At 39.9% G+C, this 24,786-nt stretch overlaps 1 pseudogene; it reads left to right on the top strand.

Moving 5' to 3' along the window:
* The first annotated feature begins 18,696 nt into the window (after positions 1-18,696).
* LOC150022608 (PC-esterase domain-containing protein 1B pseudogene) lies at positions 18,697-19,935 on the top strand (annotated as a pseudogene).
* Positions 19,936-24,786: the final 4,851 nt, after the last annotated feature.

Below are 24,786 nucleotides of genomic sequence, written 5' to 3' on the forward strand. Positions count from 1 at the left end.
CTGTAAGTGTGTAAGTGCTTCTTTGTTGTAGGAGAGTCAAAAAAAGGAAGATAACGATGCGGTCTAGTGGTTTCCACATGAAGTTGAGTGTCAGCAACCCTGACTGTAATCTCATCCAACTGTCTTTCTGGTTGACTCAGATTACTGAAGAAAAATTACCTACCTCTGTCTCTCTGTCTCATTTTCCTATCTATAAATTGGGAGAAATTGCCCATACTGCACAGAGAGAACCTCAAAACCTCACTGATGTCCATAAACACCCTGGAGGTACAAACTGTCATTATCCCAAATACACACACATATAACATCCACACATAGGAAACCATCTGTACCATCAATATTTTTTTCTCCACTCAAACTCTTAGGGAGAAATTAAGATGGGAGCAGGAAACTTTGTGATTTTTCTTTACCCATTTTAAAGGCATCTCACTCCTAGTTCGGCCGCATGGAGGAAGATTTGTTGTTAGCTCCTATGCTGGGCAGTGATTCAAATTCCCAAGGTAAGTGGCAGTGTCTCAGAGAGATTCTCAGAGATTTTCAAAGCTCCATTTTCTTTTAATTAGTTCCCCCTCTGCCTCAGGCAGCAAGTTCAGGGAATCAATAGGTGAGACTGAGTACAGGCTTTGTAGGTATCAGGAGCTCTGGTATGTTGGGACTTGTCAGACCCCGGATTCAGGTTTCAGGAGGTAAGCAGCTCTGGTCGAAGAATATTTAGAAAGGAGACTTCAAACGGAACCAGCTCTCCAGTTTCTAGAGACTATCAGACAATGATTCCCAGACGGAGACGGCCATTTCTTTCAACCACTGTGGGACCTGCTCAAGTCACCGGAGCTCCGGGGCTTGCCCTCAAGGCTTGCAGACCTAGCCAGACACTAGTTAATAGTTAATATCACACTTGAGAGCAGCTCCATGCATGAATTCTGCTGAGGTGTGAAAACACCCATGGAGAGCTTCTCACCTCCACACACTCTCTGTTCCCCATTCTTGTTATTTCTCTAGTTCCTATACCGCTGTCTCTGCACCCAGGACTTATTTTGAATACCCCTGGCTATAGTCTTACTTGGTGAGGTATAAGTTTAATTTTTGGCATTATCATCCTTTATTTATTATAAACGTGAACCACACAGAGCCCGACAACAGCTTTACTAAGTAAGGCACAGTGGATTTGCTTCTAGAGTTCAAACCTCGAATGAACAGTTCCTGCTGCTTAGGTGTCGCAATAATTATTCTGGCACAAACTATACAAAGTCAAGGGCAGAACATTTGGGATTCTCTGTGAGCACTCATTATTTATGCTGGGAATTGAATAGCAAGATTCCTTCTTTGAAAAATCAGATGAAGTGTCGTGGAAAAAATTAAAAAGACAAAGCCTCAGGAATAAGTCAGTCAATAGCCAGTATGAGGTGACAATAAATACCATTAGCCCCTGTTCTGTATGCAAGCTCCCAGCTGTATGACCCTGGATGTCTGTCTCAAAGAATTATAACACACAGTATCTGAGAAGCTGGGAAACAGGTAAACATTTTTTTTTCAAATTGTATGCTACATTGTTCTAATTTGTTCGAAATATTTTGAGGCACAACTCTGGTTGGGTGGCTCAGTTGGTTAGCACATCATTCTGATATACCAAGTTTATGGGTTTAATCCTGGTCAGGAATCAACCAAGGAATGGATAAATAAGTAGAAAAACAAATTGCTGTTTCTCCCTCCCCTCTCCGCCCCCCTCCTCAAATCAATAAATTTAAAAAATACTTTGGGATGCAATACCTCTACATTTCAAGCAATGGGTGTAATTTTTAATCTAAAAAATTACATTGAATGCACACTTTAGTATGCAAGATGTCTGCAGACACAGAGAAAGTAGTGTATTTATTAGTTTTGTTTCTTAATTTAGTTTTTTTACTTTCAGATTAACACTTGAACCCATGGCTTTAAATTTCAAAATACTTCAGCTGAAAATGTGTCTGGTAGTTGAAGAAAAACATACTGACTCTATTATTTGAACATGTGGCCAACATACTGTTCAACAACAATTGCAACCATTTTTGGCCCCTGGACAATGATAAAAGATCCAATATTGCTCATGCTACAAATCAAAAGAAAAGGCTTTACTACAGTCATAGCAATCCCTTTCCTGGATACCTACCTGAAAAACTTGAAACCATGTATGTGCAAAGATATATGTAACCCTATGTTCACTGCAGCATTATTCATGTTGCCAAGACATGGAGACAACCAAAGCAGTCTCCAGTAGGGGACTGGATAAAGAAGATGTGATACGTATACACAATGCCATAAGAAAAGACAAAATCTGCCATTTGTGACAACATGGATGGACCTTGAGAATATTACGCTACGTGAAATATGTCATAAAAAGCTAAGAACCATAAGATTTCACTCATATATGGGATATAAAACTGAAACTCATGGACACAGACATCAACATGGTGGTTGCCAGAGGAAAGGGGGTGGGGGAGATGGGGAGTTGATGGCGGTCTAAAATATGGGGATAGAAGATGGTTTGACTTTGAATGGTAGGCACACTGTGCAATGCACAGATCTTGTATCATAGAAATGTTCACTTGAAACCTATATGATCCTATTAACCAATGCCATCCAAAGAAATTTAATTTTAAAACGGGCTTAACTAGAGTTGATCAATTATTTTAACAATGATGGAGAGGAGGGTTGAGTGTGTGAACAGAAATGAAGGTATGATTGTAGGAGAGTAAGATCGTAATCACGAAAGTTAAATTTTACTGTATGGAGCTTGAGAAATAAATATGGGGACTGCGGTTCTGTTTATTTTATGGCTATACTGGGTCAGGGACATGTTAACGCTCCTCCCTGTGGCTACGATGAATCATCCCTTAAGGCTGACCACCTCCCTTTGCTTTAAATTCTTGCTTTGGGGGAAACCTTCAGGATTGCTAATTCCTGCTTTCCAATTTAAACCTGAGGCCCAAAAATAATTTCTATTTCTCAGCCCTATTCTGGTATCCACTTTTCTTTCTAATATGTGTGAGACCAAAGAGAACATGGTTGCTCTTTTGGATCTTAAAGCAGAGCCCCCCGAACTGTGGTGCAGAGATCAGCATATTAAACACATACATTCTCTTCTACCTTCCGTCTTCCCCTCAACCACAGGTTTAGGCATTTCTTCAACCTTGGAGATGGGACAGAATAAGAGGGCTGTGCCCAGACTTAGATTTAAGGAGAGGTAACTACACCAAATCACACCAAGTGAGCATAGAAAACCCATGTCAGGTCTGGCCCTGGGGTCTCTGTAGTGGTAAAGAGATGCCAGCCAGAGGCCTCACTTGTCTGACTGAAAACTAAAAGCAACACTGAAGGACTGGTCAACCATGATTAGAAATCCTTTGATTCTTTACGTTTGAACTATTGTTACCTTTCTTCACATTTATCTAATGAATCCCTCCACTTTATTTTTTTCCCAATACATGGCACAAATAATCAAAGCGATGAAGTATATCTATCCAGATGATAAGCTCTTGTAAAAATCACTTTATCCTATAATATGGGGACAGTGAATCAAGCATACATGTCAATGAAACTGATGAACTAATTACGGTTCATTACAGCTTATAGTAGATATGATTCTATTGTGGACTTGGTTTGTAGCATCTCTCTGCAGTACCCTCTGTGAGTATGAAAAATAAATAAATAAAGTTACTAGAGCTGCAAAATTGAGGATTCGATTCTATCATCTGATGAATTCACATACAGGCATACCCTTATTTTTTAAAATTTTGCTGTCTCAAATTCAGTTTTGCTTGCCCATATTTTATCTTTACCCTGTCCTATATTTATGAGCATTTTCAGAATTATATTTGAACCAAACCCTAAAAAGGATAGAAGTGACATCCCAGTCCCATGGTTTTCCAAAACAGTATTTTTTTAAAACCTTAAATTTTTTTGGTAAACAAGTACAGTTTGAGGAAGACCTTGCTTAAACATCGGGGTCTAATTGGTTGTTGTTGGTGGTTTTTTTTTTTTCCTCTGACCACATTTCTATCTTATTTCATTTTCCTTTAAATTGGTGGGTACACTTGACAGCCGAGAAGGAGAGGCCCTAATAGCAGTGTCAAGGGCCAAGGACTGAACAAGCTTTGCTACATCACCCCTGTGTCTCAACAAGGGCTGTACCGAACATCTAACTTTAGTATTTGGCTCAACACCAAACACCTGGAAATGGCATCGGGCCAGAGATGAACACAAAGCCTAACAGCGGGTGAGCAAGCGCATCTGTCTCTTCGTGTTTTTTCCTTCTTAGCTATTAGGTAAATAAGGTAGTTATTAAATGATGACTTACACAAAGCCTACAATTTTAGTGTTCACATTTCATCCAAACCACGTTTATCAGGCTCCTCAGCAAGCAACATTTTGACAATCTTTCTTACGAGAACCAGTTTGACTTCTACTAAATATTATCTTTGAGGATGGCGTTCAACCTGTTTTCTTCTGAGATCGGAATGTATATACATGGAGCACGTCTAGTGTCAGATATGTTGAAATGGAAAATTCAAAACTGATACGTTTTCAATCGCCTGTCTCTGCATGAGCAAGCTTCCCACCCCCCACCCCCACGTCTCTGTCAGAGCACTCAGGACTCCTGACTCCATTTCTTCACCCACAGAAACCACATTTCCTCTCACTCCTTCTCACTTCACCAACCCGCAAACCCTTTAACTACCCCTGAAATATGGAGAGATTTCCCGACATCTCCACAACTATAACAGAAAGCTTTCGTGGTCTCATGTAACCCAACTTATAACCATATGCACGCCTGATGTGACCAAGAAAATCACTCATCTCTCTAGGATGTCCAATTCAGGATTCTTTGCAATAGACCATGGTCCATGGAACTTGAAGGCTAAATCCTGATGCTACAGACCTCAGGGGAAGCAGGCACATACACAAAATCAGTGGGAGCAATGCCAGGTTCTAACGCTTTATCTTTTCAAGCATATAAGTAGTTTACTCTTTTTTTAAACACTCTAAATTTTGCTTGCTTTCTAGAGAAAACATGTGGCTATTTCCATTTGATCCCAGAAGAGCTCTACAGAAACATGATTTAAAACAAAGATAATTATGAGCTCATAAACCATATATATCCCTAATGAGGCCTATATAAATACATGAAGTAGCAATAAGTACTTTTATCCCTAATTAGTATTAATAAGAACCTTAGAGTTTTTCAATGTTTTGGCATATTGTATCAATCCCTCCTGTGCACCTCCTTGGGTCCTCTTGGTCATCTACCCTATTTCAGGCACCAAAATGACCATCTAATTGGTAAGGACTCTGCTCAGCATCCCACAGGTGCAGCTGGACTGCACTTTGTCCCAGAAGCCCATTTCTCACTTCTCCCTGAGGGCTTTTCTGTTGACACTTCAAGCTGGATACAAGCAGGGAACCTGCTCTCCACTCACACATGTATTATACAACCCAGAGTGCAGAGGAGTCAACACCCTGTATTAGCTACCTGGGGTTGCCATAACAAAATAGCATAGACTGAGTCACTTAAACAATATAAATGTATTTTCCTACAGTTCTAGAGACTGGAGATTCAAGCTCAAAGGGTGAGCAGATTCAATTTCTTCTGAGGCCACTCTCCTTGACTAGCAAATAGCTGCCTTCTTGCTATGGCCTCACGTGGTCTCTCCTCTGTGTACACGCACCCCTGATGTCCCTGTGTCTGTCCAAATTACCTCTCCTTCTAAGGACACCAGTCATATTGGGTTAGGGCTCACCCTGAAGGCCTCACTTTACTTAATTACATTTTTAAAGCCCTATCTCCAAATACAGTGATATTCAGAGATATTGGGGTTGTCCCTTCAAGACACTGATTTTGGGGAAACCCAATTCAGGCACTATTGTATGCATGAGTGACCAGTGGGGGGAGAAAAATGATAAATAAATTCTTCTTTCATTCTTCCCCTAGGCAGATGGTCCTGCCTCACATTTAACGAGAAGGCTTTAGGACAGTATACTTTGTGATCAAGCAAGTAAGGTACTTAGAGTGATGGCCCACTGGCAAGTCCTGTTGATGTTGACTTTCACTCCTTGTTATCTTGGCTTTCCCATCCCTCACTCCATCCAATTCCCAGGATCACAAATGCCAACAAAAAACTTGCACACAGTCTCTGCTTCCTAGACAGCCCAGGCTGAAACACATAAGGTATCTCATGTCATCTTTACAACAGCCATGCCAAATATGTCTTTTTATTTTTATTTCCCGAAGAGAAAAACCAGAGAGGATAGATGACTTGCCCAGAGACACACAGCTAGTAAGCTACAAAGTCAGAACTCTGATTTAAACCTTCTGACACCCAGTCCTGCATTATTTCCCATTTCCCGTACCAATTTTTAAAACGATTTAAATGGACTATAGATAAGACATTCCAAGTACATAATTCATTTCCTTATTATTTAAATGCTATTCCTTTCCTCACTCCCCAAACCAAAGAGTTTTATATTCCTTTTTCAAAGCTTACCTATATCTGAAATTATTCTGTCTTTCATAGAAATTATATAAATTACAATATCTTTATTGGTACTAGCACAAACGATGCCTTCCCAAGAAAACCATATCTGACAGTCAAATTGGTGAGGCTCTTAAATCTTAATCAAAGCTTAACAGTTTAATCGTTCATTAAATTAAGAGTAATTTGGCGTCCTACTATGCAATCATTATTGTTTCCTGAAAATCTGACGTGATGAGGTACAATAAATGCGAACAGAAATATTGCCTGTAGAAGGTTATTTATTATTTCTTCCAGCTAAAAACATTCATAACAGAAATTTATTGGTCCATACTCTCTTCATTATAAATATTTTATGTTCTGCCCCAGGGATCCATGTCTTAGCATTTAAATGTCTCAATCTTGTGTTAGTAACAGGAAGAACAAGTTCACTGGGTGAAATGTTTGCCCTTTACTTCAGAATGTTATAATAATAATAGGCTATAAATGTGTTATAATTATGCCTTTGATCACTGTTGTAGTTTTCTACTCAGAATGAATTAAATTCAAAACCAAAGCTGAGCTGGCAGACAAAAATGACAGGCATTGCCTTAAACTAAGATTTTGCTGAAAGCCATAATAATATAGTGAAAATATTTAGAGTGACAAGGATAACACCTACACCACTTTTCCTCTTACCTCCACCTTACTGTGAAGTAGCCCCTGTATCTATCACCATCTTTACAGTGGTTTGCACTCATGTAAAGCTTTATATTCTTATTACTTCTACATCCTGATCACCACTAGAACCTTTGAAGCACGGAGCAGTCATAAAAGTCTCCATTGTTCAAATGAGAAAACTGAGGTTCAGATAATTACAGATGTCTGATTTTGTTTTAATTTTTTACCATGAGAGAAAGTGAAATTACACAACAATATGAATTAGTCTCCCATTATCTGCCCATCTCCTCTTGTGCAGGGGGCGGGGGACTGGGGCGGAGGAGGGCATGGCAGAGAGAAGGGGACACAAGTGGGTGTCAGAACAGCAGGTGACAAGTAACCCTGTCTGGGGAAACTGGGGTATGAGACACGGGGAATGTCCTGCATTGACTGCATTCTCTCCGATCCACCTCCCTGTGCGAGGCCAGCAGAACAGAAGGCTAGAACTGCTGGAGCTTTCCTGGAAGCCCCAGCCAACGACGGTACCAAGAGCTGCCCTCACTGATGCAAGGCTTATTATATTACACTTGTTAATGAATATTCCACATTTCTAATTGGGGGGGCCTTTCAGAGATCTTTCTCTCAATTGTTCTCTTCCACATAAAATCCGGATGTAAACTTTTGAGACCCACTTAACATATGAGAAACACACAGAAAGAAGAAAAACTGAGTTTCATTTTAGTGAACATTAATAAGAAAACTGTAGGCCCTGGCTGCTGTGGCTCAGTGGACTGAGAATCGGCCTGCGAACCAAGTATCGCTGGTTCAATTCCCAGTCAGGGCACATGACTAGGTTGCACGTCAGGTCCCCAGTTGGAGGCACAAGTGAGAGGGAACCACACAGCGATGTTTCTCTCCCTCTCTTCCTCCTTTCCCTCCTCTCTAAAAATAAATAAATAATTAAATAATTAAAAAAAGAAAAAGAAAACTGTATTCAGCCATTAAATAACCCATACAGGAAATACATAAAGGAAGGGCTAGCCTCTTTTAATATATGTAAATATTGTGACATAAAATATGTAAATTTATAAAAAATATGTAATTTGGAGAACGGGTAATTTTTGATAGCTTGGATCCAGATGTTTCTTGGACACTGAATTTTCCTGCACAATCCTGTCAGACTACATGCTCTCAAGTGTATTTCTGGAAACAATGGTTCCTCTGGATGTAAACAGGTTTACATGAAAAGGATTCTGCAATTAGATTATGGAATGCTGATCCCCTGAAACATTCTGTTGACAAAGCAAAGCTGAGTTGATTGCATACCACAGTGAGGAAGATGGCTACTTTTGAAGCATCCCAGAGTAGGGAGGACAAAGGGGAGATATTTATGAGATTTGAGGGATCTGGTTAAAGTGAGGGCTTGATTAGGATTGTAGAAGATTCAGGAGACAATGGGATCCGTGAAAGAATTAGCCTTCCTTTGATGCCATGTTGCCCTGAGAAACAGTATTTACTCTGATGAAGGTACATAGAGTATTTAGATAAGTGGATTTTTTTAAAAAGTTCCTAAAATGAACAATAAAGTTATCTGCAACTTTAATGTCCTGGGCAAGTCTGACTGAAGAATAAAATGTAATGAAGATAGCCACCTAGTAAAATCATGTTAATGTAGCGTGTAGCCAATTAACCCGTAGGTGTAAGTGGTTTGGATTCTCAACACATATTTGGGAATTAGCAAAGTTAAAGCAAATATTTTTATAGTGGAACTTTGCAGATTATTTATGATATAAATGTACATGTAACTTTCAAGGAAGGGGTGTAATAAATAGAATTTCCTACACATTTACCAAAGGATATTTTTCTTTTATTCTTTTAAAAATGAAATCTTCCAGGACTAGTATGCCATGACATATTAGTTTCAGAAACAATGACCAAGATTTTAAGATGTTCATTAAAAAATAATAACAGCTGTCACTATAAAACCCAACGTGAGCAGTTTTACTTGAAGGAGAGAAGACACTGAGGTCTTAAGCGACCAGCACAGTGGCACCCAGAGATGAAATGAGTCCATGCGTTAAACAGTCAGAATGCATTAGGGATTGGAATGAGGTGAGCAGCACCAGGTTGGGGCTGTGGGGGAGGGGCGGGGGGTGAAGAAGATGACACAAAAGGAGAGCAATCCTTTCCATGGAGGTATGTGACTTTGCTAATGGAATGAGTTACAGATCTTTTTTTTACATCTTCAGTTTACCCTCCAGTGTCAGTACTGAATCATTACACAGCATCAGTGCTCCTATCAGCTGATGCTCTTCTGGGAGGCAAAAACCGAGGGCAGAGAATGCCCCGCATGTTATCCGGTCTCTGTAGCAAACACCCAGTCATGTAAGGGGTCTTGCTGACACTGCTGTTTTGCCTATGCACAAATAAGTGTTGTGAGGCACATCATATTTTTAACAGCATTTTAGAATTCAAAATATCAGCATAATTTTACCTGATGTCATAACGGTAGTGACTTCCACCAAGGAAAAGAAAAGAATAATTAATTAAATATTTACTTCGGGGAAAAAAAAAAGTAGGCTTGACTTTTATGCCAGGAAATAACTGTGTCGATTCCAGGAGATACGGAGATGTTCCAGGAGTTCACATAAAAGTAATTCTAACTGTGCAACTGCAAATGAAGCCACAGAGGAAGAAAAGGACCAGATAGTCTACAGAAATCAATATGGTTACTGAGCTCAGATTTTTAAGGGACATAGGAACGCCAACATCGCTGGCCCTTCTCACGGTGGGCCTGACCATGATGCCGTATGTAACGCAGCAACCTTTAAGAAAGCCATGCCAAGTGACCCAGGTCTTTATGGAAGCCTCTTAAGAGACAATGTATGAAAATGACATATATCTTCTCTTTGCTCCTCAGCTGTCTTCACGGCGGTTCCCTAACAGTTACCATCTTTCTAGATTCTTCCCTACAACTCTTCTCTAAAACCCTTACGCTTTTTAGTCCAAACAGGAATATCTCTAACAACTCTTTTTCTAGGCTTTTTTTTCTGTGGAAAATCAACCTGGTCTTTCTCTTTTCTATGAATGCAAGTAAAATTGCTGAGAGCCCGAACCTTAAAGGTACCAAAATAATAAAGAATCCTTCCTTCACAGAGCTAGAAGCAAGTGGCAGCTGACCAAGCCTCTGGGTTTGTGTGTTAATACATTTGTCCTCTCAACGTGGTCAAATGAAGAAATGAAAGAAACAGAGGCGAGAACTCACATTTAGAGGGTAACACCGAATTGTTAGGTTGTTTTAGGACGTCTATGGTACCAAAATAAGTGCAGTTTACCAAAAAAATAAATTTAAAAAAATTAAAAGTCTTGTAAGCCTTGCTTCAGAGCAAGTAGAAGGTAAGGAAGGGAATGTTTTCTGTCTGAGGCCATCTAATCTGCTAATGACAAAAGAGAAAGCAAAACTTTCTGTGGATTGAAAAAAAAAAAGATAAAACTTATCAGTAAGAGGGAATTAACTGGAACTTTTGCTGGGGTAGGATAGGTAAGCTTCAGATCTTGAATCATGTCTGAAAGTCTGTAAGGAACTTGCAAATAAGATCATTAAACCAAATATTGACAGTGATCTCTGAGGGGTTATCACGAACAATAAAGGGGAATAAAACTGGAGACAAATACCAACCTATTTTGGAAACTGGGATGAAGGGATATTTGACAAATTAGAGACAAGTAAGAGTTACACTGATTTCAGTTAAGATTTTTAAATCTTTTACATAACAGAATGGGTTTGGAGAACCTAAAGAAGGAGTTATCACTAGGAGCCAATAAAAGCTCAGAAAAAGAAAGAAGACTGTTCTCATTTCTTTCTGAATTAGCCAGGGTCCTGGCAGGAAATGGTACACACCACCAGAAGGTAACTGAAGAGTTTACAGAATGGACTCTTCGCAAGAGCCTGAGACAAGGGAAATCTATAGGAATAGTGAGCAACTATATAGATCTGGTACCACCTGACACAGGACTATCTACATAACTTGTGGACCTAAGGAGAAAATGAAAATTCAAAGCCCTCTATTCAAAAAGTTTGAAGAATTTCTCCTGGATGGTATAGCTCAGTGGATTGAGCGCTGACCTGTAAACCAAGAAGTTGCTGGTTGTTTTCTGGGTCAGGGCACATGCCTGGGTTGTGGACCAGTTCCCGGTTGGTGGCATGTGAGAGACAACCAATTGATCAACGTATCTCTTGCACATCAAGATTTCTCTCCTTTGTTCCCTCCCTTCCTGTCTCTCTAAACTTAAATAAATTAAATCTTTAAAAAATCATTATGAATTTCAAGACAGGGACAGCAGAATGTTAGATCAAGCATGGGGTCCTGTATGACCACATAGCCTGTAAGCCCACTGCAGCCATCCTTGACCCTTAGGTTACAAGGGGCAAGGAGGAAAACATGGACAAGAACTTAGAGGGAATCCTATGTCTTTGGCTTGAAGAGGAGCCTCTTGGAGAGACATCGAGGCCTGTGGTAGAAGAACTGAGCCACTTATACTAAGCCATTGATGATGTGAAGAAAGGGACCTGGGGAAATACATACCTCAATCTCATTCTCCTGCCCTTCCACAGCCCTCTGCCCATGCACGACAATGGAATCCAGTAAATACAGAGCATGAGGACAGCTTCCAGGGGCACAAAGCAGGGTGAAGAGTAAAGTGGGAGAGGCAGGGAGACTATCCCGCATACCTCTGTGGAGTTACTATGCCATTCAGTCTGTGAAACATGGGAACCCTGCTCTACAACGACTTCAGGCAGGTCTCTGAAACAATTTCTCAGGAATTCCTTTTGTATAATACAGAGAAATATGGTCTTTAAAAGCAAAAATAATTATGGAGGTCAATAATAGGTTAAAAACAACTAAATATATCCAAAGTCTGATGAAAACTAGATAACTGTAAACCTGGAGTTGTTTGCGTACCACAGTTCCTTTACTCCACCCTATCCAGTTTAGTATTTTTACCACTGACTTGCAAATCTGAAGGAATACTATCAAAGCACTGTTTACAGATTGCTGAGTGGAACAGTGACTAACCAGGATGAAAGAATCAGAATCCAAAAAGATCTTCACAGGCTGTAGCAATGGGATAAAAAGATCTTGGCCAGCTGCAGCAATCAAATAAAACTAACAGTAGCAAATCTTGGGATTTGCTCTCAAATTAAAAAAGCCAGTGGCACAGGTTTGGGACAGGGAATACAATACTAATGACTCAGGCATTTTAGTGGAAGGTAAAGTCAATATGAGTCAGGAGTGTGGTGGACCATCCAGAAAAGCAGATTAGGTTTTAGACAGCATTAGCTGAACAAAGGAGGTGATAATCCAAACCTGGGATTGTGTTGATCAAACCACACCTAATACTGGGGTTTTGGGTGTTTGTTTTTTTTTTTTTTAATGTCCTATGTGACTTGTGATATACTGAGAAGAGTAACTAGGATAGAAAAAGAGACTTATAATGTAGGACCAATGACAAAAGGTAACCTGGCTTTAATAACTGATGCAAAACAAATGACAACTTGAACATGGTAGTTTTGAGATTACTGCTCCATCAGCAGACAAAAGAAAAGCAAAGGACATAGATAACATCAAAGTTATATGTGAGGGAATGTGAGCAACTCTAACCTCCTTAGTCCCCCCCACCAACCCACCCTGAATTTGCAGAGTTAAGAATCCACCAGGACAGAAGACCCTAGAAGCAAAAGTTGACTGCGTTTTGGAAGGAAAGGGGGTCATTTTCCACAGGAATCCACTTGACCTCATACTAGACACTTGCTAGGCCTGTTTGAAGATAGAGCCATGCTCTCACAGAGAATAGAAAATATTTCTTAGTAGTAATAACTGAAGTAATTGTGAGCCTAACTTTATCCAAATGTACTAAAGATTGCCCTATAGAAGAATTATTATCATTACCTTTTACTAGCTCAAAGAAGCAAACAGAATCATTTAAAAGAAAGTCAGCAAATTGTTCTTAATGGTCCAATTTTCTGAGGACAAAATGCACTGACATGGGAAACACAGGTTCCCCATGACTCAACCTGAATGACATAGTGACAGTCTAGATGACTCTTTAGCCGGCCTGTGTTTTAGGCAATCCCAGCTTTAAATAGGCATTTAAAGTAGGTTTTCAAGATCACTTCCAAAGCTGAGCTTCCATAGTTCATTCTCCCTTTCACTCAATAAGAATTTCTTGAGTACCAGCCACATACCCAATATGGTCCTAAGAACGGAGGATACAACAGCAAATACAAACAAGCCATTTCCTCCTGCAACTTAAACCCTGACGAGATAGGTGGATAATAGATAAATAACTAATAAAATGTCAGGCAGTAGTGGTAAATGTTGTAAAGGAAAAAAACAGGGTAAGGAGCTCAGGGGATGCAGGATGGAAAAGGAGATACAGATACGATGGTCAGGAAAGGCCTCTCCAACCAACGTGCTCATCTCTTTAGCATACTAAACTTCTCTAAATCTTCAATACTGGTGAAATTAATCCTACAAGATCACATACTTATTTCCACAATAACTTAATACATGGCATTTGGATAGCAGAACAAGCACAATTCTCTATTTTCCTCTTGCTCCTGGCAACACAGAAATTATAGGAAAAAATTATTTTAACTAAAAATTAGAAGTATCAGAAGACAAAAAAAAAAAAAAGAGAGAGAGAGAGATTCTGATGACAGGTTAAGAAAATACTAGAAGATAAAAAGCAGACAGGGTCTTATCACTGGAGAAATCATAGCAGGAAACTATGGCCTCAATACCCTAAGTAGAAGGGAGAAGGGGTCTGGTTTTCCAAGGGATCCTCAAAGGTTCTTTACAGTCAGAATTAACAAATTATAAAAAGAAAGACTAGATTGTACAAAAATGTCAGAGTAATGAAAGAAACACACTGGAAAAGCACAAGCAGAAAGTTGATCTTGAGAGAGTTAGGTGGAGGCAGGAAGTAAAGGTTGTAGTTTGGGTTTGAAAGAATTCATTGACATGGTCTAACTCAAGACTTAGATTCAATGTTATGCCCTTCTCATCCTTTCCTGCCTTATTAACACCAAAGCTATTACTGTTAAAGATATTATTTAAATAAATAGTAGTACATCCATTCTATGAAATATTATCCAGCCATTTAAAGGAATGAGCTATAAGACACAGGAAACACAAAAAGGCAAGTTTCAGACATCAGTATGTATGATGAGCTCAGATGCTTTTGGTAAAACCTGTATCTCAGCTGTTACGGTGGCAATCTGACTTTGCCAAGGCCTTACCATACCTTGCACCTTGTGCCTTAGGACTTTCATGTTGTTGATGAATTGTGAGTGGTAAGGGGATCCATTTGGTTCTCACACACTGGCAATCTGCAATTGTAGGGGGAATGCATGCCCCATGCAGTGAATATACTTTTGACATATGGGAGATATGAGCTGATAGATATATTTTTCTTCCTCCAACCCAGAGATTAACTGTCCTGAGATGAAGTAGTTTATACAGACTTTGGAAAGATGAACCCATGAGATCTCACTATCAGTTGTAACTGACACCCAGAGTGTCCCGCCCAGTAAGGCACACCATTATACTTGTTCTCCTTTCTTCCCTGACTCACTCCTACTTCTCTGGGATTGTACTTGCTAATAAATTAGCACGTTGGCTTTTTCTTTAAGCTCCGTTTTCTAAGGAACTTGATCTAAGGTAGATGTTTGTTATATAATATTTCATGAAAAAGTAAGTTACCAAATAATACAGAGACTGACAAATTTTATATAACAAAATGTGTAAGTATATACACATTTAAATGTATTGTTTGTGAAGGTATAAAAGAGGTCTGAATGAATATACACCCAATTTTGAGAATGTGTAGGAGTAAAGAAAAGATTTTGAATATAGATTTATACTTTTCTATTTAAGTTGTTAAAGTCACCTATGACAGCAATTTTCAACAACAAATAGCCTCCTGGTGTGAATGCCCTGTCTTGAACCATAAAGATATAGGTCATATAATATAGTTGCATTAGATTGGTCACGTCACATAATAAGGTTGCATCTTCTTGGTTAATTCTTGGTACTAGAAACCCTTATATACAAGTATTGGCACTTGATACTTTTTAAAGTGACTTTGGAGCAAAAAGGGTAGCTAATTACTATTATTATTTTTTTGTAAATTAATTAAGATTATACCTATTTTTGTCAGGTTTTTTGGTGCTCTGATATATTTTTTGGTGTGCCACAGAATTTTAGTAGTCAATGTTTGCCATGAGATGAAAAAGACTGAAAATCACTGACCTATTATATTTGTAATTTTAAAGACTATGAAAAAAAGAAAACCATTATAAAATAAGCTAATATGATAGCATAATACTTTAAATTGAACATATTGCAGATTTTCATATTTATAAAGAATGTATAAAGAATGAAGTTTAGACACTAGAAATAAAGCACTTGAGAAGACTAAAATGTTGGAAAATGAGTTAAAGTAAGTGTTCACATCTTATATGTGTTAACATTCCATGGTCCTAAGCTGAAATGTTTCTGTACTTATAGCAGAGAACACAAGGCAAAGCAATGTCTTTCACGGGTTGTACTTACAGAACGTAAAAATAAATGCAAACCTGTCAATTAACTGATCCTTTTAAAAATCAATGTAAATAAACAAGTAGATGAAAGTATTCTTAAAAAATTAACTGGCTAACTGACAGTATTTATTTCACTTGTGCTCTAATGACAGCGCCAGTTGTGACAACTGTAACAGCATAATCAATAAAATACACTTTTAAAAAGTCAGCTCCTTAAAAAAAAACTGAAATTGATCTCTTTCCTCTCATTAGATTATATTAAAAATTGTTTCCCATAATGAGTACTTGGGCATATAAAAACTACAATAATATTCTAATAAATATAATACTCCTTTAGCTCTCCACACATGTGTTTTTAAGACACATTATAGGAGTGTCTTTAAGATATCATCACAATTTGGTTTATGACATTTTTCTTCATGTTATGTTAAAGTAGAAAATTCTCCCCCAGAAAGGGTAGCATGTCCACAAAATAACAGAGAATTAACTGAAGGTGATTATATGTAAGATATTCTAAATTGTCCTTAGTTCCATTATTTAGTTATTACCTTTAAAATGCAATATACAAACTAATTTGTTTTTATAAAATAAGAGAATTTCAGGTAATTCTTATATACCCTATTGAATATGTCCTATATGCTTTTTTCGCATTAAGAGCAAATTACCAAACCAAGTGATTTATACTTAGTTTTTTTAAATTTATACTAAAATGTAGAGAAGTAAATAAAGATGAAAGAATATGAATTTTCCTCTGATATACAAACAAGCACAATTCTCGATAACACTCACGCATGCTATTTTATGAATTTATGATTTCATGAATTTATATTTATGTGCATAACTAAAATAATTACAGTGGCTCTAAAATAAACTATTTCATTCGAAGGTCTTTCATGACTGATAAATGTAACTATAATAGGGGCATGTAAAAGGAGATTGCTTATTTATCTATTTAAAATAGATTAAAAATTGGTCCAGGAAGTTTGCATCTCAGACCAAGGACAGTGAGAGGGAGATCAGGATTTATTCAGCAGGAAGCCCACATCCCTAATCAAGGATAAAGAGGCTAAGGTCGCATAGGCTAGAAGCTCACATTCATGCCTAAAGATGAAGGGTAGGGTTAGGGGGGCTGAGTGATATAGCTTAAAGCCATATTCATAGCCAAAGAAGGAAACAGGGTTTACACAATCAGAAAGGTCACATGCAGGTTATTCATATCTATATCCTACACAAGTAAATTAGCCATTGATGGTGGGAATGCAAAATTAGCCTCTCTGGAAAACAGTGGGCATTTCTTAAAGCACTACGTTTGCAACCATTATACAACCCAGCATTCCCAAAGAAATGAAAACCTACAAGTTCTCACAAAAACCTGTACCGAAATGTTCACAGCAGCGAGATTTGTTAACAGCCAAAAACTGGAGACAATCCCAACAATGACTTTTTAAAGGGAAAATGGCTAAACTGACTGTGGGGCATCCATATCATAGAATAGCACTCAGCAAATAAAAAGGGAACAGAGTACTGACCCATTTGTGCCGATGGGAAACTCACGTCCTAATGCAGAAAAACAGTGGTTAGAGCTTCTAAAGGGCATGCTGGATGAATCTGCAGAGAACCTGGATGAATCTCCAAAGAACGATGTTGAGAGGGGAAAGTCAATTCCCTAAGGTTACATACTGTACAATTCCTATTTGCATAGAATTCCCAAAATGGGAAAATGCTGAAAATGGGGGACAGCTTAGCAGTTGTCAGGCATTAGGGGAATGGGGGCAGGAGAGAGATGAAGTAATGAGGAAGAGGCATGGAAGGACCCTTGCAGTGAGGAAATGGCATGTATATTGCATATGTTTCTGGTTGTGACACTGTACTATATAGCTTTCAAAGAGGTTATCCATGGGGCAAAGTGGGCAAACAATGCATGTGAATCTCTCTGTATTACTTCTCATAAGTGGATGAGAATCCACGATGAGATGACAATAAATGGTTTAGAGAAAGAAAGAAGAGAAAAGAAAAGAAAAGAAAAGAAAAGAAAAGAAAAGAAAAGAAAAGAAAAAAGAAAAGACCCTGGTTGGTGTGGCTCAGTGCATTGAGTGCCGGCCTGGAACCAAAGGGCTGCTGGTTCAATTCCCAGTCAGGGCATATGCCTGGGTTGTGGGCCAGGTCCCCAGTTGAGGGTATGCAACAGGCAAGCACACATTGATGTCTTTTTCTCTCTCTCTCCCTCTCCTCCCCTCTTTCTAAAAATAAATAAAAAAAATATTTTTAAAAAACATATTTGCACAGTACTCTACCAATCACAGCTTGGAATTCCTGGCTATAGCTCAGTCCCCAGCAGAGTTCTGCCTCTGGAACAGTCATCTCGCTCCCAATGGGTCATTCCCCAAATCTCATGAGTTCAGGAGGTGGGTCAGGAGAACCAAGAGCGCAATGAAGAAATTTTTAAGTAGGGGGGTGAATGCATATAGAGAACAAGAGCCAGAACAAAGAGGGGCATCCCAGATGAGGCAGGGGTAACACAAAAGCGGCAGTAAGCTGGCTGTGCTCAGAAATACAAACTAATAGCGCCCAAGCCTAACGTACTTGAGAGAAGGCACAGGCACCGATGCACTGAATGAGAGCTCTCTACTCAGCGCAGAGGGGCAGGTTCCCGCTAGGGTTCTGCGCCTCCACTCCGCCAGGTGGAGCTTGGCCCCGCACAGGGGCGTCCGCGGTTCAGAGGTCACGTACGCCCTGAGCCCGAATCAGCTTTGGCGCCGGGGGCTTGGGACGGAGCTAGCGCCTCCATTCCTTTCTCCTCACAGCTCAGACCTCGCGCCCGGCAGGACTCCACGCGACCTCACGCGGGGTGGCTGGCCTCTTTCCTGGGCGCTTCTGCCCCACCTCTGAGCTCTCTCCTCTGACCTGCCCTGAAGAAAGACGCCCGCCCCACCGCGTTCAGTCACCATGGCCCACCTGCGCTCCCGTGAAGTCCGGCAGCTGCTGCACAACAAGTTCGTGGTCATCATGGGGGACTCAGTCCAGAGGGCTGTGTACAAGGACTTGGTGATCCTGCTGCAGAAGGACTGCCTGCTGTCGACCAGTCAGCTGAAGGCCAAGGGTGAGCTGACTTTCGAGGGAGACTCCCTGCTGGAGGGCGGACAGAGGGGCCCCATGCACAATGGCAGCCACTACCGCGAGGTCCGCCAGTTCCAGTCAGGCCACCATCTGGTGCGTTTCTACTTTCTCACACGCGCCTACTCCCCGTACCTCGAGGACGTCTTGGAGGAGCTGCGTAGGGGCGCGCACGCTCCGGACGTGGTCGTCATGAATTCCTGCCTCTGGGACCTCTCGAGGAGGTATGGCCAGAGGTTTCTGCGAGGCTACCGCCGCGATCTGGAGAAACTGTTTCGACTCCTGGAAGGGGTGCTGCCCGTGTCCTGCCTCCTCGTGTGGCACACGGCCATGCCAGTGGCCGAGGTCGTCTCGGGCGGCTTCCTCCTACCCGAGCAGCAGCTCCGGGGCGTCCACCTGAGGGAAGACGTGATTGAGGCCAACTTCTACAGCTCGGTTGAGGCCAGCAGGCACGGCTTCGACGTGCTGGACCTGCATTTCCACTTCCGCCATGTGGGGCAGCACCGGCAGCGAGACGGCGTGCACTGGGACCAGCGCGCGCACCGCCACCTCTCCCAGTTGCTGCTGGCGCACGTGGCCGATGCCTGGGGCGTGGACCTTCCCCGCCGCTACCCTGTGGCCAGATGGATCACAGATGGGCACCCCAGCGGAAGTGCTGGCCCCGCGAGAGCAAGGCAGCCCCAGGAAGGCAGAGGTGATGCAGGCCAGCAGGCTTTGTCTAGGCTCCCACCCAGATCCTCGTATGTCCACGGCCCAGAACGACACAGCAGGCCCGCTGCCCACTCTCGACCTCCGCATCCGTACTACCACGGCCAAGGCACCTCTGTGACCTCCCACCCACCTCTACAGCCCAGGCAATTCTACGATGAGTTTTCGACGATCCAGGTGGAATATATTGCCGCAGACAACTCGAGGATTGACCCCCGGGAGCATCAGGGCCCCACCCGCAGAGTTTCGATCCAGTACCGCCACGGCAGAGCGCCGTCTCCGCCCTACGCTCCCCAGCACCGGAGCAGGCCACGAAGACGCCGCACCTCGAGGCAGGGCCCCAACAGGGACGCTGAGACCTAGACTCCTTCACAGCACAGGCAGTGGCTGGACGGAATGAGCGACTTCTGTCACTCAGGCCTAGTCTTCAGTTACCCTGTCATTAGCCTCACACTTCTCTGCCAGAACCTCCACAGCAGTTCCTGGTGAGGAGACAAGAATCCAGACCGCCACACTGTTCTCTCCTCTTAACGTTAGTCTCTCCTCTCCTCTCTCTCTCTCTGTCTCGCTCTCTCTCTCTCTCTCTCTCTCTCTCTCTCTCTCTGTCTCTGTCTCTCTCTCTCTCTCTCTCTCTCTCTCTCTCTGTCTCTCTCTGTCTCTCTCTCTCTCTCTCTCTCTCTCTCTCTCTCTCTCTCTCTCTCTCTCGGTTATCTTATCTTGAATATCTCTTCGAATACTGAGTATTCTCTCCAAAGATATTCTTCCTTGAAAAAAAGTAACAATTTTGATCCTTAAAATTTACTAAAACATTTCTATTAAAACTACAATGTCATCAGTAGTTTTTATATACATTTATAGAACTTAATCCTCAGTTTTCACCATAAGTTGTTTTGCAGATTCTTTAACTTTATCTGTGCTTCAATATAACATTTATCCTTAAAAAAAAAAAAAGGATATCATTCACTAATGAAAGATTTCTTTTTCTGTTAGAAACAGAAATCTCTGCTCTCAAACTCACTAAATGCCTAGCACATTTTTCAAAATAGGCTTTGTTTTTGTGTGTGTGTGTGTGTGTGTGTGTGCTTTTTTTTATTGTTTTATGACAGTTGTCCCAGTTTTTCCGCTGTTGCTCCCCACTGCCTTCTTGCCCCCCCCTCATCCCACAGTCAATCCCCACCCCGTTGTCCATGTCCATGGGTCATTTATACCAGTTCCTTGACTAGACCCTTCCCCTTCTTTCTCCCTTTCCCCCCTTCCCCTCCCCCTCTGGTCACTGTCAGTCTGTTCCTTGTTTACATGCCTCTGGTTCTATTTTGTTCCTTTGTTTGTTTTGTTCATTAGGTTCCTGTATTAGGTAAGATCATAGGTATTTGTCTTTTGCTGCCTGGCTTATTTCACTAAGGATATTACTCTCCAGTTCCATCCAGGCTGTCGCAATAGACTTTTTTTTATTTTTTAATGCAGTTTTAAATTCACAGCAAAAAAAAAGAGAGGAAAGTATGGAGTTTCCATGTACTTCCCTTCCAGACTCCACAACTACCCATATCCTGAAGATGGTACTTGTGTTATTTTCAGCGAAACTACATTGTGCATCATTATCACCCAAAGTCCACTTTTTGTAGGTTTAGCTTTCACTCTCGGTTTTGTACGTTCTGTGGATTATATGTGTGATATGTAGCCAACATTACAGTATCATACGGAATTGTTTGCCATAAAATTCCTTTGTGCTTCCTTTGCTCATCCCCTGCCCAACCTCTGACAACCATGTGTATGTCACAGTCTCCATAAAATTGCCTTTTCTAGGATGTTATAATAGTTGGAATTATACAGTAAGTAGCCTTTTCAGATTGGCTCGTTTTTCTTAACAATATGCATTTAATGTTCTCCTGTGGCTTTTTATGTCTTAATAGCGTGTTTCCTTTTATTGCTGAATACTGTTCCATCATCTGGATGTACTATTGTTTATCCATTCACCTATTAAGAAATATCTCAGTTGCTTCCATGTTTGGACAATTATGAATAAAGTTGTGTTAAAAATTCGTGTGCAGGTTTTTGTGTGTATATAAGTTTTTGACTCCTGTAGGTAAATACTGGGGAATGTGATTGTTGGATTGTATGCTAAGAGTGTTTTTAGTTTTGAAAGAAACTGCTAAACGGTCTTCCAAAGTGACAGAACCATTTTACCATTCCCATCAACAAGGCGTGAGAATTTCTGTTACCCCCATATCCCAGGCAGCATTTGGGGGTGTCAGTGTGATGGATTTTCACCATCTAATAGGTATGTGGTGGTATCTCATTGTAATTTCAACCTGCAATCTCCTAGTGACAGGATACTGAGCACCTTTTCATATCCATATTTACCAACTGTATTTCCTCTTTGATGAGGTGTCTGTTCAGATTGTTGGGGTATTTTTAATCAGTTGTTTATCTACTTATTGTTGAGTCTTAAGGGTTCTTCGTATATTTTGGATAACAGTATTTTATCATATATGTCTTTTAGAAATATTTTCTCCCAGTCTGTGGCTTGCCTTTCCTTTCTCTTGACAGTGTCTTTTATAGAGCAGACATTTTTAATCTTAATGAAGCCCAATTTGTCAGCTGTTTTATCCATGGATTGTGCCTTTTGTGTTGTATCTAAAAAGTTACCACCAAACCCATGATCATCTAGATTTTCTCCTCTGTTATTTCTAAGAGTTTGTGTTTAGTTTTGCATTTTACATTTAAGCACACGATGCAGTTTGAGTTAATATTTGTGAACGGTGTAAAGTCTGTCTGGGTCTGTTTGGTCTAGCACCATTTGTTGCCTGAAGTCAAGATACTGTCAATCCTCCAATTTTGTCCTTCTCTTTCAATATTATATTGGCTATTCTGGGTCCTCTGCCTCTCCAGATAAACTTTAGAATGAGTTCGTGAATATCCATAAATAGCTTGCTGGGATTTCCATTGGGATTGCACTGAATCTGTAGAACAAGTTGGGAAAAATTGTCATCTTGACAATTTTGAATTTACCTACAAACATGTAATATCTCTCCATTTATTTAGTTCTTTGATCTCATCAGAATTTTATAGTTTATTTAGATCTTGTACATATTCTGTTAGCTTTATACCCATTTCACTTAAGGGGGAGGCTAATGTAAATGGCATTGTGTTTTTTTATTTTAAATTCCAGTTGTTTATTTTTTTATAAATGTTTATTTATTTATTTTTAGAGAGAGGGGAAAGGAGAAAGAGAGGGAGAGAAACATCACTTCGTGGTTGCCTCTCACTCTCACCCACAACTGGGGACCTGACGTGCAACCTAGTTATGTGCCCTGACTGGGAATCAAACCAGCGACACTTGGCTCGCAGGCCGATGCTCAATCCACTGAGCCACGGCGGCCAGGGCCTTAAATTCCAGTTGTTAATTAACTGCTATATAGAAAAGCAACTGATGTTTGTATATTTACCTTGTATCATGTGTCCTTGATGTGATCAATTATTGCTTCCAAGAATATTTTTACTGATTTCCTCAGATTTTCTGCATAGACAGTCATGTCATCTGTTAACAAGTACAGTTTTATTTTTTATCCCCTATATAAAAACCTTTATTTTTTTCCTTGCTGCATTCTCTAGGTCTTCCAGCATAATGTTTTAAAGGAGTGGTGAGAGGGAACATCCTTTCCTTCCTCCTGATCTTGTGTGAAAGCTCATAGTTTCACCATTAAGTAAGATGTTAACTGTTGGTTTTTGTATATATTATTTTAATCAAGTCAAAAATGTTCCCCAATTCCTGGTTGGCTAAGTTTTTATCATAAAATGATATGAGCCTGTGATTTTTCTTCTGTAGCTTGTTGATGTGATGGATTACATTAATTTGATTTTTGGATGTTGAACTATCTTTGCACATCTGAAATAGATCCCACTTGGTCGTGGTGCATAATTGTTTTATGGTGTATAATTTTGGGGACTTGATTTACTAATATTCCATTGAAGATAATAGCATCTATATTCTTGAAAGATATTGATCTCTAATATTATTTTCTTGTAATGTCTTTGTTTTGGTATTAAGGTAATCCTGGCCTCATAGAATGAGTATGGAAAAATTCCCTCTGCTTTGATCTTCTGAAAGAAAATGTAGAGAATTTGTTATAATTTCTTTCATAAATGTTTGGTAAAATTCACCAGTGAAGACATCTGAGCCTGGTGCTTTCTGTTTTGGAGAGTTATTAATTATTGATTCAATTTATTTAGTAGCTGTAGGCCTATTCAGATGGTCTGTTTCTTTTTGTGTGAATTTTGTCATCTTGTGTCTTTCAAAGAATTGGTGCATTTCATCTAGATTAACAAATTTGTGGGCAGTAGAGTTGTTTATAATGTTCTTTAATTATTCTTATTATTTTAATGTCTGTGAGATCCACAGATGTCCCCCTCTCTCATTTCTGATGTTAGTAATGTGTGTCCTCTCACTTTCTCTCTTAGTTGTCCTGGCTATTATTGATTTTTTAAAAGAATCAGATTTTGGTTCTCTGTGGATTTTCTGTTTTCAGTTTATTTGGTTTCTTCTCTAAATTTTTTCTTCAGCTTACTTTAGATTTAATTTCTTTTTCTAGTTCTCCAAGGTGGAAGCTTAGATTATTGATTTTAGATATTCCTTCTTTCCCAATTTTTGCAATCAATGCTATAAATAGTGCTTAAAAGCACTGTTTTGGCACATGCCACAAATTTTGATGAGTTATATTTTTATTTTCACTTAGTTAAAATATTTTTAAGTTTCTCTTGAGATTTCTCCTTTCAATCACACATTATTTTAAAATGTATTGTTTAATATCCAAAAATTTGGGGATTTTCAGCTATGCTTCTATTACTGATTTTTAGAATAATTCCATTGTAGTATGAGAGCAGACATTGTGTGATTTCCATTCTTCATAATTTGTTATGTGTTCTATAGCCCAAAATGTGGTCTAGCTTGGTGAGTGTGCAATGTGAGCCTGAGAACAATGTTTATTCTGCTCTTCTTGGATAAAGTATTCCGTAGCTGTCATTTATATTCATTTGTTTGATGAGGCTGTGGAGTTCAACTATGTCCTTACAGATTTTTTGCCTGCTGGATATGTCCATTACTGATAGAAGGTGTTGAAGTCTCCAACTGTAGTAGTAGATTCATCAATTTCTTGTTGCAGTTCTATCAGTTTATGTATGTTTTACATATTTTGACACTTTTGTTAGCTGAATACA

Source organism: Furipterus horrens, unplaced genomic scaffold (assembly GCF_987537825.1).
Source record: "Furipterus horrens unplaced genomic scaffold, mFurHor1.1.pri manual_scaffold_1, whole genome shotgun sequence".
NCBI lineage: Eukaryota > Metazoa > Chordata > Mammalia > Chiroptera > Furipteridae > Furipterus > Furipterus horrens.